This window comes from Orbicella franksi, chromosome 4, assembly GCF_964199315.1.
Source record: "Orbicella franksi chromosome 4, jaOrbFran1.1, whole genome shotgun sequence".
Taxonomy (NCBI): domain Eukaryota; kingdom Metazoa; phylum Cnidaria; class Anthozoa; order Scleractinia; family Merulinidae; genus Orbicella; species Orbicella franksi.
In genome coordinates this window covers 15,487,524-15,500,523 of record NC_138148.1, presented here as the reverse complement: position 1 = coordinate 15,500,523, position 13,000 = coordinate 15,487,524, and the positions used below count along the sequence as shown (strand labels likewise).

At 50.2% G+C, this 13,000-nt stretch overlaps 2 non-coding genes across 2 annotated transcripts; both read left to right on the top strand.

The window, feature by feature from the left end:
• The first annotated feature begins 12,038 nt into the window (after positions 1-12,038).
• On the top strand, positions 12,039-12,110 carry Trnam-cau (transfer RNA methionine (anticodon CAU)). Its single transcript has one exon. It is a non-coding gene; the product is annotated as a tRNA-Met (tRNA).
• A 463-nt stretch (positions 12,111-12,573) lies between these two features.
• On the top strand, positions 12,574-12,645 carry Trnah-gug (transfer RNA histidin (anticodon GUG)). Its single transcript has one exon. It is a non-coding gene; the product is annotated as a tRNA-His (tRNA).
• The last annotated feature ends 355 nt before the right edge of the window (positions 12,646-13,000 follow it).

The window sequence follows — 13,000 nt, the reverse complement described above, 5'->3', positions numbered from 1 at the left end:
CCACGCCCACTCCCACACCACCAATGGCAGCGGCGGTTCCAGCTCGGATGCCTGTTTTCACGGCGCGACCACCCAACGCTTTGGCCAATCCCAAGGCGGCCCCTTTACCAATGGGTAACATCGCAGACAGGGCATTCGCAAGAGCACCGCCCCATTGCTTTCTCCTTTTCTGTCGACGACGGCGTCTTCTCATGGTTGTTGTTCTCAGTTACGTACACTGGTCGAATTGCGTGTGACGGTAGGACGTTGTCCGTTTTTATAGGGGGTCGTAATCGTGTTGGTGGTCGTGATGCCCGCAATGCGACGACCCGCGGCCGTCTGTTGTTGGCGCAAAATCTCTTCCAATTGTTGTTGCATCTGGGCTTGGTCGAGAACATGGTCTCCTTGCCTCCTTCTTCTTCCTCCTCGACCCGATCGAATCGACGAAGGCGGTGTGGAGTCACTACCACTTCCACCTCCACCTCCGCCTCCGCCTCCACCTCCACCTCCGCCTCTGCCTCTGCCTCTGCCTCTTCCACTACCGCTACCACTAGCGCTACTTCGTCTGCGGCTGCCGGAATCACTGGAGGACGTGGGTGTATTTTGACGTGGGACGCGTCTCGGTCGTTTCCCTCCTCGAACGGCTCGTGCCAAAGGTGTGGACATTGATATCCTGGGTGCCCCGACACCTGCCGTGACATTGGCGCGCGACACCAATCCAGCACTGCCGACACCCACCGTGACGTTGGTCTGCGGTGCACCCGAGCCAGCGGTGCCCACTCCGACGGGCGAGACATTGGGCAGGGGCGGTGTTGCCAGTGACGATCGCGGTGAAGGAGGCGTGTTCAGACTCGTACCCACACCCGCGGCAGGCGGAATCGGAGTACTCGTCCGAGCCGGTGTCCCCCAAGGCGAATAATCTTCCAGAGCCGAGAAGTTGAAATCGTCACTACCATAAGAGCTCATTTTTATCCATGTACCTTTCTCTTTCTATCTTCTTCTCGGCGAGTTCTCGTTGTTTATGAACCAAATAATCGAAACCTTCACCGTTATATGCGTTGATGATGGACCGTACTTGACGGTAACTCTCGCATTCCGTGACCTGTCTCATCGGTTCGTAGTCCAGCTCGTGGGGCTTCATGATGTATTTGAGCCTGTTTTTACACAGGTGAATGAATAGCGGAAACCACTCGACCTCGCTCCTCAACATGACGGGGTTGCAAACTGATGGCATCGGACGAATCCTTCGTCTTTTAACACATGGCTGAGGACACGTTGATCGTCCTGACTGGCTGGATGAAGATCCAATAGCATGTAACCGTAAGGTCGATCGGTGACCTTGCGAAACGTGTCCAACACCTCCTGCCATTGCGTGGGAAACGATTGCAGAAGTAAATTTCGTATCCCCAACTGATCCCGAGGGTTCTTGAAGGCCGCGATGTAATGCGCGTTGCGGGAAATGGTCTTGGCGAATTTTCCGTTGGGGAATAGATCCTGACACAGGTAGATCACCGTGATGTTCCGATGATGCGAATGTTTGGTGAAGAGATCCAACACGCGCTTGTCGTTACCACCCTCGTCCATCAGATCGTCCAAGACCAACACACCCCCTCCAGGAAACCATCGGGGTAACTGTTCGCTGTCGGGGATGCCTTCGTAAAACTTGACTCCACCCTTCTTGAGCTTTTGGAAACCGTCTTGCCACGAGCCGTAGCAGTAATGAATACTCTTCGGTGTCTGTTGGAACAAGTCGCCGTTCTCCAAGAGCAGTTTGGTGGTGAACACCGTCTTGCCGCACCCCGACGGACCCGCTATCAACAAACTCGACGGCGTGTGAAATTGAAACGCTTTGCGTCGTTCCATGATCATGAAATGGTCCAGGGTCTCGAGACGTTCCGTTTTTATCTGAACAACTTGGCCAATGGGGTCTTGACGGCCGGGATGCGTTTCAACAGACCCAATAGGGTGACCTTACGATTGAAACAGATGGGTTTTTTCTTGGCCCGACTCCTGATCTTGGCCATGGCCCTCTTGGCAGCGGCTCTCTTGGGACGCCCTTTTTTCTTGGCAGGCGCCGATCTCTTTTTTCGAGGTTTTTTCTTGGCGAATTTACTCAAATCTCCGAACTTGTCCTCGTACCAATGCCTCTTTTTCATTCTTCTTTTCCTATCTTCCTTCTCGGAAAGCTTCGGCATGGCAGGGGCGGCTCTCTTGCGTTTCCTACGCGTGGTCACCGTCGCCGGTAATGCACCGGTGTCCAGGACGGACGGCGGTTGAAAAGACACTTGTCTTCTGGCGGGTTGAAGTATGTTCAGATTGAGTTGTCGTTTTGGCGGTTGGTTTTTCTTGAAATGAGCCTCACTGGGTTGAGGCGTCTTTCCACCCGCTTTTCCATAGCGTTTTTCTAACCTGGCTATCACGTCGTCCAAATGTCTATGCCCTTGAAACTGAAGAGCCATGACTACCACACAACCTCTTTTTCAAAAATGAACCTCTTTTATTTCGAACAGCTTACTTTATAACAAATGACGCACTCCTCGGGAGGAACCGCGCGTGTCCTGGTGACACGGGGTTTTACAAATCTTGCGCCAGGCCAACTCGTCCACGATCAGACGTTCTACCATGTGTCCTACTTTACGATCGTTCTCCACAAACTCGTTTTTCTTAAAACGATTCAAGAACTCGTTCATGTCCCGACCTTCGGCTCGGTCGATCAGGAACATCAGGGCGTAACCGCCGCAACTCTGGCTGAACAGGGACTGCAGACTCTTGCCGTTGTGAATCTGGTACTTGAAATGACGATCCAACCATGCTTGGATCGGTTCGGCGGTTCCGTACGCGTCCAACGGTAGACCGTAACTGTCCAGGATCTCGCACTTGTTCTTGTCGGCCCACAAAGCGATCCAATGCACGCCCGGTTTATCGTGAGGGTCCGTGTTCACGATGTAAGCGGTCGGTCCTTCTTGAGGGACTGTCCTTGGAAGCCGATCGCAAGGGACCGTGCCGTAAAAGACACAGCGTAGGGACGGATTCGTCCGGGCCAAATGATCCAATTGTATATTATTCAAGGCTACTTTCTCCATTTTTTCTTCTCATTGGTACACGTCGTAGATGACGACTCGGTTCTCGTTGATCTCCAGCAAATTCTCGAATTCGCCGTACAACAAAATGGTCAGGTTTTCTCCCGGATTGGCTCCAAAATCGATCACCAGACGCAGTTCACCTTCTTGCTTGGGGTTCAACACTGGACTGTCCAAACATCCATTGGCCGTGTTGTCAAATACAAACATGTTGCATCTCTTGCCGTCCCCCCAATCCACTTTCCGGACCATGTTTCCTTTTCCCCTGCACAACGCTCCTGAGGCTTGGAGGAATCTGTAGTAACCTCTCTGATCTTTACTGTCCCCAGCGTGATCGAGCTCCAAGGTCTCGTAGGGGTACTCTTCACCTCTCACCAATTGTTTGATGGAAGCCAGATTGAATTTTCCAAAATTGAACGGATTGATCGTCACAGTTCCGTTGAAGGCAGTTTGTTTCATCAACAACACCACTAGTCTATTAGGTAGCTTACTGTGGAAAGGATTGCTGCACTCGAAATGACGATTGTCGTTGGGATGCGAGTAAGTGCGAATTTCACCTCTCACCGTGGGGTAAGTGGCCACTCTTCCACCTTTCAGGCTGGTCATGATCTCTCGGTACACCGAGGGAGTCACTCTCACTTGAGACAGGAACAATCTCACTTTCACGTCGGCTTCAGTCAGTCTGAGAGTACTAGCACCGTCCCATCGGATGGTCCACAGGGCTGGGGCATTGAAGTACATGTCGATCTGGATCTGCACGCCAGGTAACAGTAATTTGCTGAGATGAAACACTTCCAGGAAAGGTTTGAACCTCAAAGTCACGGCTTCTCCATCTAGAAACTGGGCTCGTCCCTGGACCACGTTCTTGAGATCTTGAGGTAAAGCAGTATAATGAGCATGAGGAGTGCCAAAATCCAACATATTGGCGGTCAATTCATCGGCATCTCCGTCGTCGGGTACACCGAGACAGTTGTACCATCCGCTGGGTGTCAGGATCGATTCACCGTCGTCTCGGTCGTGGTTCAACAGGGTCTCGATGTAGGCTTTGAGGTGGTAAGTATCCGTCTGGGGGCTGATGAGAGTCCCATTCAATCTCACATTGATCTGTTTGAAGAGGGTGTGGGCCAGATTATTGGCGAGTCCCATGACATCCGCTGTCAACAGATTCGTGTTGTTACTTTTCTTGACGGTCAATTCCACTTCGAAGAAACTCTCGTTCAAGTCGATAAAGTCTTCTTGAGGATCGACTTGGAAGGTCACGGGGTTGATCCCCGTATTGAACGGGTTGATTCTCACCAACCGTCGAGACGACATGCTGACATCCGTGGGAGGGGTACTGAACATGTTCAGGCGAGGGTTACGAACCCCCGCCGACCGGGCATGAGCCACGAGGTCCGTCATCGTCTACGTCGTCGTCTTCGTCTCCGTCTCAGGGCCGACTGCACCCAACGATAGTTCGGGCGTTTTGATCGGGACGGGAAGATCGATCCGCCTTTATACGTTCGTCGTATCGGAATAAGTCTCACGCGCCTCGAGTAAATGGGATTCATACTCCAAAGAGGTCTTTTCTCACTTTTTTCGCCAACGCCCGTTTGATCTCTTGCGTCGCTTTACGTTTCACGGCTCGTGTCGCTCCTCTCTTGACCCCGGCGAGTCCACCTCTCCAATTGGGCTTTCCTCCCTTACCGCCCGAATTTAAACCTTTCAGACCCTCCGTGGCAGCCTCGGTGATAAAGTCTCGTAGAATGCCGGGACCGCGTTTCTTGACACCTCTCCAAGCCATGCCGAATCCGTCTCCGGATTGCTTTATTTTATCGGGCTGAAATCGTACCAGCGTTCCGCCGATCATTCTTTCTTAAAGTGTAACGTCACGATCGTATTGCCAGCTCCAAAGGTCGTCAGTTCTCCAGTTGTCTCAGCCACTTGCACCTCTATTATGTCGATGAGGTCTTTGCGCACGGGAATATATTGAATGTGGTAAGGCTCGAAATACTGGACACCCGCACCTCTTCGGATCAAGTTGACCTCTCTCAGTAAATCCGTGACCTGATTTCCCACCACGCCACTTCTAGCCACGTCCGAGTAGACGAACAAAGAGCGCGACCTGTTTCCCACCACCACCTCGAACGCCTTGTTCAGGTTCAGAAAACGCCAATTGCAATAGATGCTGAGTTTCAAATAACTGTTTCCCGTTGAATAGGTTGAGACCGTCCAAAAAACAGGTAATCCATCCGAGTCGTGTAAGTCCCCGGCGACACCAATGTTGGGAATTTCATCTTTGAAGAATTCGCTCTGCAAGTTAGGCCCCAGATTATAACCGCTGGCGTTCTTTTCGAGCCATCCCATTTTACAAGCCAGGTCGACATTGATGTGTAATGCAGGCATGTCTTTGATCGGACGTAAGATGTTTTCGTTGTCCGTGACCAGGTCTTCGCCTTCCCACTTGAACCTGACGTAGGTTCTTTTCCCATCACTCGTGACATATTTGGATCCTAATTTGGGTCCGTTGTACTTGAAGACGCGTTGTCGATCGAAATAGGCGATCATGGATTTCATGAGTCCAACACCGTCCACGTTGTGAATCACCTTCTTGAGGTCCTCCGTATCGAAGTAAGCTTCTCCATACATGTAGTGGCTAGTCGATTCTATGCGTCTCCATGCGGAAAAGGCCAAGGTGACTTTTTTATCAGGATCGTTCGGCGTCAAGGAAGGCAGCCTCACGTGGGCATCCGGCATGGCGATGCTACTCAATCCCACTTTCCAGCCTCCGTCTCCATTCAGGCGTAAGGGGTGCGGTAACCTGATCTTGAAATGGTTCGGTTTGTTGTCCGGGAACTCGCTCTTACTGCTGTGACTGGGTAAGCTGACGTAAAAATCACTCATCCTTTCTTGAAATGCAACGTGATCGTGGTCACGCCCGACGCAAAGTCCACCAGTCGCCCGTCGTTCTCAGATACCTGCGTCTCGACAATGTCCAAAAAGGTCGTGCGCACCGGTAGATATAGAATGTGTCTCGGTTGAAGGTCGACCACGTCCGGATCGTAACGCACCTGTTTCAACATGTCCGTGACTTGATTTCCCGTCACCATACTCTGTCCCACATTCGAATACACGAACAAGGAACGACGCTCGTGACCGAACGCTTCCTCGTAACTGCGATCCAGGTCCGTGAACACCCAATTGATGAAACAACTCAAATGTAAGGTGTCCGGGTCGATCTTGTAAAATGTCTCGTCCCCGTCATTCTGCGCTATGAACAAGTCCGTGGCCGTGGGTACGACTTCCGTGGGAAATTCTTTCCTCAGGTGGGGTCCCAAGACGTAACCCGGTTGTCCGTTCTGTAATCTTCCCATCTTCACCCATTTCATCTTCTTGGCCAATTCGATGCCGATGTTCATTTGCGGGTAGACGCGTTTACCATTGATCAGGAGGCTGAGGCACGTTCTCGAATTGTCCAGGACGCATTCTCCATGCTCGGCCCGATGCATGACCGTGTACAGCAATTCGGTGGGATCGTTGGGTTTACTCTTTTTCTTGTACATCGTCACGTCGGCATCCGTTCTAGATCTCAACCTATGCAGGTATCGATCTCGTATCGCGTTCAGTAACTCGGTACCAGTCCTAGGCGTGAATTCCAAATCGCTTTCTCGCGTCACTCCAGAGACCTGCGTGTATAGGTTTATGGAGGCGTTCACCATGTCGATCCACCAGATTTCAAACAGAAGAGAATCTTTCAAGTCCATCTTACGCGTCGCGGACGGAAACGAGAGGTCGCTGATACCCACTTTCCAGCCCGACTCTCTCAACTGCAACGGGTTCGGCAGACGATTCTTGAAACTGTGGGCCTTGTTGTCCGGGAACTCGCTCGTGCTGGCATTGCTCATCAGTTGCACGTAAAAGTCGTCGACAGACTCATTCATACTTGAAGTGTAATGTCACCGACGTCACGCCCGATGTAAAGTCCACCAATCGTCCGTCGTTCTCGGCCAATTGCACCTCCACTATATCCAAAACGTTGCTGCGCACGGGTTTATATTGAATCTGATTCGGCTCGTACGTCGTCTTGGTCGGGTCGTGGGGGACTTCTCTCAAGAGATCCGTCACGCGATTCCCCGTGATGGTGCTACGACCCACATTCGAATACAGGTACATGGGACTGCGAGGCGGAGGGAGGTCCGGATGAACGACGACTCCACGATTGTAGGTCTTGGCGTATTCCTCGTCCAAGTAACTGAAGCGCCAGTTGCAATAGGGACTGAGCTGTAACGTCCCGTGACTGTCCAAATTCCAAAATTCACGAGATCGATTGCTGTCATGGTTGGTCCAGTCTTTCTTGAAATCAGACGGGACTTTGTCGTTGGGAAAGACCTTGATCATGTTCACGTCCAAGTGAACGGAGTAATACGATTCCTCGCGAATCAAACCCAACTTCTTGACCAGTTTAGTACCAAAATACACTCTGGGACGTTTTCTGTCTCCGGACTCGTCGAGGAACGTGTCGGTGTTGTCGATAATCAAATCGTTCCCCTCCCATCGGAACACGGGGTAGTATTTTTTCCCGTCCGGCGCTCGCAGACTTTCGTTGGCGCGATCCATGTAATGATACAGCCGTTCGTGAAAACGATGGATGAGGTATTGCATGAGAGATTTACCGCTCGTCACCTTGTGTCGGACACTGTTCAGTTCCTTCCCGGTGACGTAAAATGTCACGGGGTAACGATATGGACGCCACGTAATCCCGTCGTCCTGCAACCTGAACGTTTCAATGGTCCAATCCATACCGAACACGTAGTCGTCGTCTTCAAAGTCGTGCGCTTGAGTGACGGGTACTTGATGCGGTCGTGACGGAGGAATCGGGTAAGACACGCTCACCAATCCCACTTTCCATTCCTTGTCGGATTCAAACAGGAGCGGATACGGCAGACGGTTCTTGAAACTGTGGGCCTTGTTGTCCGTGAACTCGCTCGTGCTGGCATTGCTCAGCAACTGCACGTAAAAGTCTTTCATTTTTTCGTCTTGGGCTTTTGGGTCACGTACAGTCCCTTTTTATCCACCCAACTGTCGTACTTGACTGGCCAACCTTTCCATCGCACCAAGACTTTATCCCCTTTTCGTTTGACGATCTTGTCGATGCGAAACAGATCGTCGTCTTTCACGTCCACCTTTTGCAAATCTTGCGCGTAAAACGTGCCCTCGACCGCCGTGCCGTCCCATTCTTCCACCTTGTACGTGGTGACCTTCCCAGGACGCACTCGACGTATCACAAACACCTCTTCGGTCCAACCGGGTAAATACCCTTTCTTGAATTGACGGAACTTCTTGTTCAGTCTCACACGATCCCCGACTTTCAGTGGAGGTCGTCTCGATTTTTTCCCTTTTTTCTTTTTTCCGTAAAGAGTCTCCCACACGTCCTCGCTATTGGCTAAAGTCACTTGATCGGGAGCCATCTTGATACTGCGATGATACGATCGATTGTACCCTCGGACCAGATCTTGTAACACGGGCACATACGTCATCGTATTCTTCACGGTGAAGTACCGGTACATACGTTCCTTCAGGGTCCGATTGAACCGTTCCACCACACTGGATTTCGTATCCCCGCGCGTCGAAAAATGATGAATACCTTTCTGCTTCATCAAATCCTGAAACGTCTTGTTGTAGAATTCCTTCCCGTCGTCCGTCTGGAGATTGATGGGTTTTCTACCGCCTTTCAAGATCTTAGCCATGGCTTCCGTCACCGCTTTACCCGTCTTGCTCTTCAAGGGCTGGACCCAGGCGTGCTTGGAAAACACGTCCACCACCGTCAAGAGATAACGATACCCTCGATTGTACCTCGAAATATTGATCACCTCGATCAGGTCGGCCGTCCACTGCTCGTCGATGCCGAACACCACCACCGGGACCGTGGGAAAACGACGACGTCTGGGTTTGTGCAACGTGTACCCCAAATCCCGTTGCAGGACCTCGCGAGCACGTCGTACCGAGATCTTATTGGCCTGGGCGAATCGCGTCAGACCGCCCAGACTACCGGGTCTGGAAGGATCCCGATACCGTCCCAGTAACGTTCCGGTCGAAAGCGGCTTTTGCTTCTTCTTTTGACTTTTCTTCTTCATAGTCGAAAAAGTTTGTACACGCACTGTCTCCACAACTCGAAACGTTGCTCCCGTACCTCGAGATACTTCTTAAATGAATCGGGTTGCCGTTTCAACCACAAGATATAAACCACAAAACGCATCACGTTGGGTTCGACGTCGGTATAGTCAAACACCTCCAAGGGCGAATCGCTGAAATGGTCGGGGATGGGTTCACCCCGACCGTATCGCTCGTAGACACTAGTGCACTTGGAACACAAGGTCGTCCAACACCATCGATCGGCTAGGGTCGTACACATTCTCGAGATCAACCAACTCAAAGCATGAGACATAATGATTTGAACCCAATTCTTTATTCACACTTTCTTATAGGTACAAAAACGTCGTGCCTGATTGGTTCTTACGAAAAATCGACTCTGATTGGATAACACGAAAAAGAAGGCGAAGAAAAGACTTAGTCTGAATCTGTAAAGTAATCAACATGTTCCATGTTCTTAAGATCTCGTCCATACTCATCATCACAGTCTTCCTCGTAGGTATCCATGGCATAATATTTACAATTTCTCCAACAACATTCCCCTTTACCGGGTCTCCACTTCAGGGCTTCCTGCTCGTCCCCCTTCGCATAGAATGCTTGTCGCATACTCTCTTTACACTCACCACACAGGTCCTCCCGATCAGTGTCCATGGCACGAAAGAAAAACCGATCCTTCCACACATCACGTTGATGCATGATATCGTAGATCAACTCTTCCAACTTCAGACACGTTTCCTTGTAATCTCCCTTGCTGAAAGTCAGTAACGACTTCACCATGGGACTCTCGTCTGCCTCCAACACCCGTCGTGATAGGTCACGAGAGAAACGCAAGGGTTCAAACAGATCACGGATGGCCTCACTCATCCTGTACGTGAGGTTATCCGTGGCGATCAAACAGGCCCGCTCGGCGTCCAGGGTGGGATCACTACAATGAATGAATTTGAATTGACCGCTACCACTTCGGTACATCACGCGACACCACTCACCGAAAAACAAAAACACGTGTTTGTTATTCTTCATCATCTCCAAAATCGTACCACCCCAGTCAGGACGACGTCTCATCAAGAGCTGAAAAGACCACAGACTATCGGGTACTCGACCTGACGGTTCGAAGAGATTGTCAAAAATGTACAGGTCCACCTTGGCATCTGGAATGGCGTCGAGATCTCTTAAAGTGTGTACCTTCAGATCCACGATCTGTTCCACGAGGTCCCGAATCTGGTTCGAGTTGCTATAGTAAGTCATCTTGACACCCTCAGACAAACTCGTTAAACTTCTTTCCTTCTCGATCCGCTCGCTTCGTGATCTCCAAGCCCGACAAATGAGGATAGCAACTACGCACACCCCAGTCAATCAAGTGCCTCTGGAGCCTATAGTACAAAGGAGAGACAAGACGTAACTCCAATTCAATTATCCTCGCGTGTAACGGTCTTTCGCCTTCTTTTTCGATTCTATCCAAAACGTCAGAAGCTCGATTCAACTGTTGTCTAAGATCTTCAAGGATCTCTTGCACGTCTCTCTCATCCAAAATCCTAGGATTCATCACCGCGAATGATTTCACTGCGTCCAACGGGCTCCTTTTATACCCGCGCCGTGGATCCACATTTACTCCGTACGCGTACTTTCACGGATCACGCGCTCATTTCTAAACCAATCGGAACGAAGACCGTCACATGATCCCATCACACCACACGTCACTGATTGGTCAAAAACGTCCATAAAGTCGAACCACGCATTCTATCACGAGTCACTTTTCAGCAGAAGTCGTCATGGATTCACACGTCGAGCCCGTCAAGAAAAAGAAAAAATTGAACAAAAAGAACCTGGAACTGCACTTACCCAAGAGAGTGGAAAGAGAAGGTAAACAACTACAATCCACTTTAGATAGATGGTTATTTAAAAAACCTCGTGCCAGACTCCGTTTCAACGAACGCGTCCTCCTCAAAGAGATCACCCCGGACTCGGTCAGTTGGACCACTGTCCCTCTCAAAGGCTTCTCTGAACCCTGGAGCGCCTTTTCGATCCAACGCCAAGAAGTTAAACTAGAAATGAAAAGTAACCATCGACGTCGAAGACTAAGACCGACCCCCAAGAACGTGCGAAAAACCACCCATATCCTAGAAACCATGCAACGTGAAAACACCTTGATGGGATACTAACTCTATCTTCATCATACAGAAAAGCTACATGCCATTCAAGGCGGATGCATGACCGTGATCAGAGACTCACCTCCTCGAACCATGCAAGTCCTGGAAGCCATGGGACTCGACAAATTCAAGAAAGACGACCTCGTAGAAGTACCCCCTGAAGTGGACGACCGAGGAGAATTCACCGAAGTCCAAGTGTTGGAGGAATTCGACCCCGATCAGTTCCTGAACCAACTGAAACCACAAGATTCCATCTGCCCACGTTGCATGGTACCCCTGACATACGGAAGCGTGCGAACCCCAGACGGTGGTACCTGGGAATATTACCGATGCCCCTCTTCCAGATTCTACACCAAGTGTTATGTGACCTGTGGCGTCAAAGAGGTGGGCACTTACCTGAGACGCGTCGAAGAACAGACCCACCCCTGCTACAGGAACATCGACCCGGCTCGTTTCCGATGTCTATGCAGCAAGTCCCTGGTCTTAGCCACCTCCCACTCCCAGTCCAACCCAGACAGGCTCTATCTCAAGTGTCCCAAGCGTACCTGCAAGTTCTTTCAATGGATCGACGAATACCCACGAGGAGTCGCCGAAGCCATACTGATTCATGGACAGACCCCAAACTAAGAAAAAGACAGACACAGTTTTTGTAAAAAACACACTCCGATTTTTATTTCACATTATTTTTTCAGTTTCTAAGAAAGGCAGGGTGGCGCAGTGGAAGCGCGTTGGGCTCATAACCCAGAGGTCCGAGGATCGAAACCTCGCCCCGCCCATTTTTAATTCACATTTCTTTTTTACACGTTGGGTAATTTGTCCTCCGCGTCGATCATGGTTCGCATCGTTACTTGGTCACAATGGTTGAAAGTACTATAATAATCGTTTATTGATTGATATCCCGAAGAAAAAGAGGGCGCCGGTCAATAGGACCGTGCACACGTCCCACCCTGTAATAAGTGGAATGACCAATAAAAAGTTGTTTTTTGTTCTATTTTCAGACTCCATGTCTCGATTTCCTAACCCTCAATGTCTATGGTGCAAGGAAGGATACACTTTCAAACACAGTATCAGAGACTACTTCCTGACACCCTGTTGCGACCAATTCTTTCACGGAACCTGTAAAGCCCTCCACACTGAGCGGTTGAAACCCTCCGAAAGACTCTGCCCTCATTGCAAAGCCGTGAATTTCGGACTGCCTCCCCATGACAACCCCAAAACCAAGTCCTAAAGAGGTAAGCGCTTCGATGGTCTAATGGTTAAGACGTTGAGTTGTGGCCTCAAAGACCCAGGTTCGATTCCTGGTCGGGGCATTAAATTTTTTCTTTTTTATTCCCTATAGAGACGATGAAAAAAATCACGCAACAAACCATGTACATTCTCTCGTTAAAGGATCTTTATTAGTGTTACAGGCATGAATAAAAATGTTTTTTCACTCCTCTGATTCTGGTGGTGGTGGTGGTGATTTTACAATTTGTTTGATAAACGCTCGGTACGCCAACTCGTCTCTGTTGTCCCAACTGCTCTTCCACGCTTCCCATCCGTCCTCAATTCCCTCCGGCAACTTCTCCAAACACACAGGGTCTTTAAACGAGATGGACTGGTCAGCAAGCATCTTCTCAGACAGCATTTTTCTGAACCTCATCACCTCATCCGCCAGCTTCACAA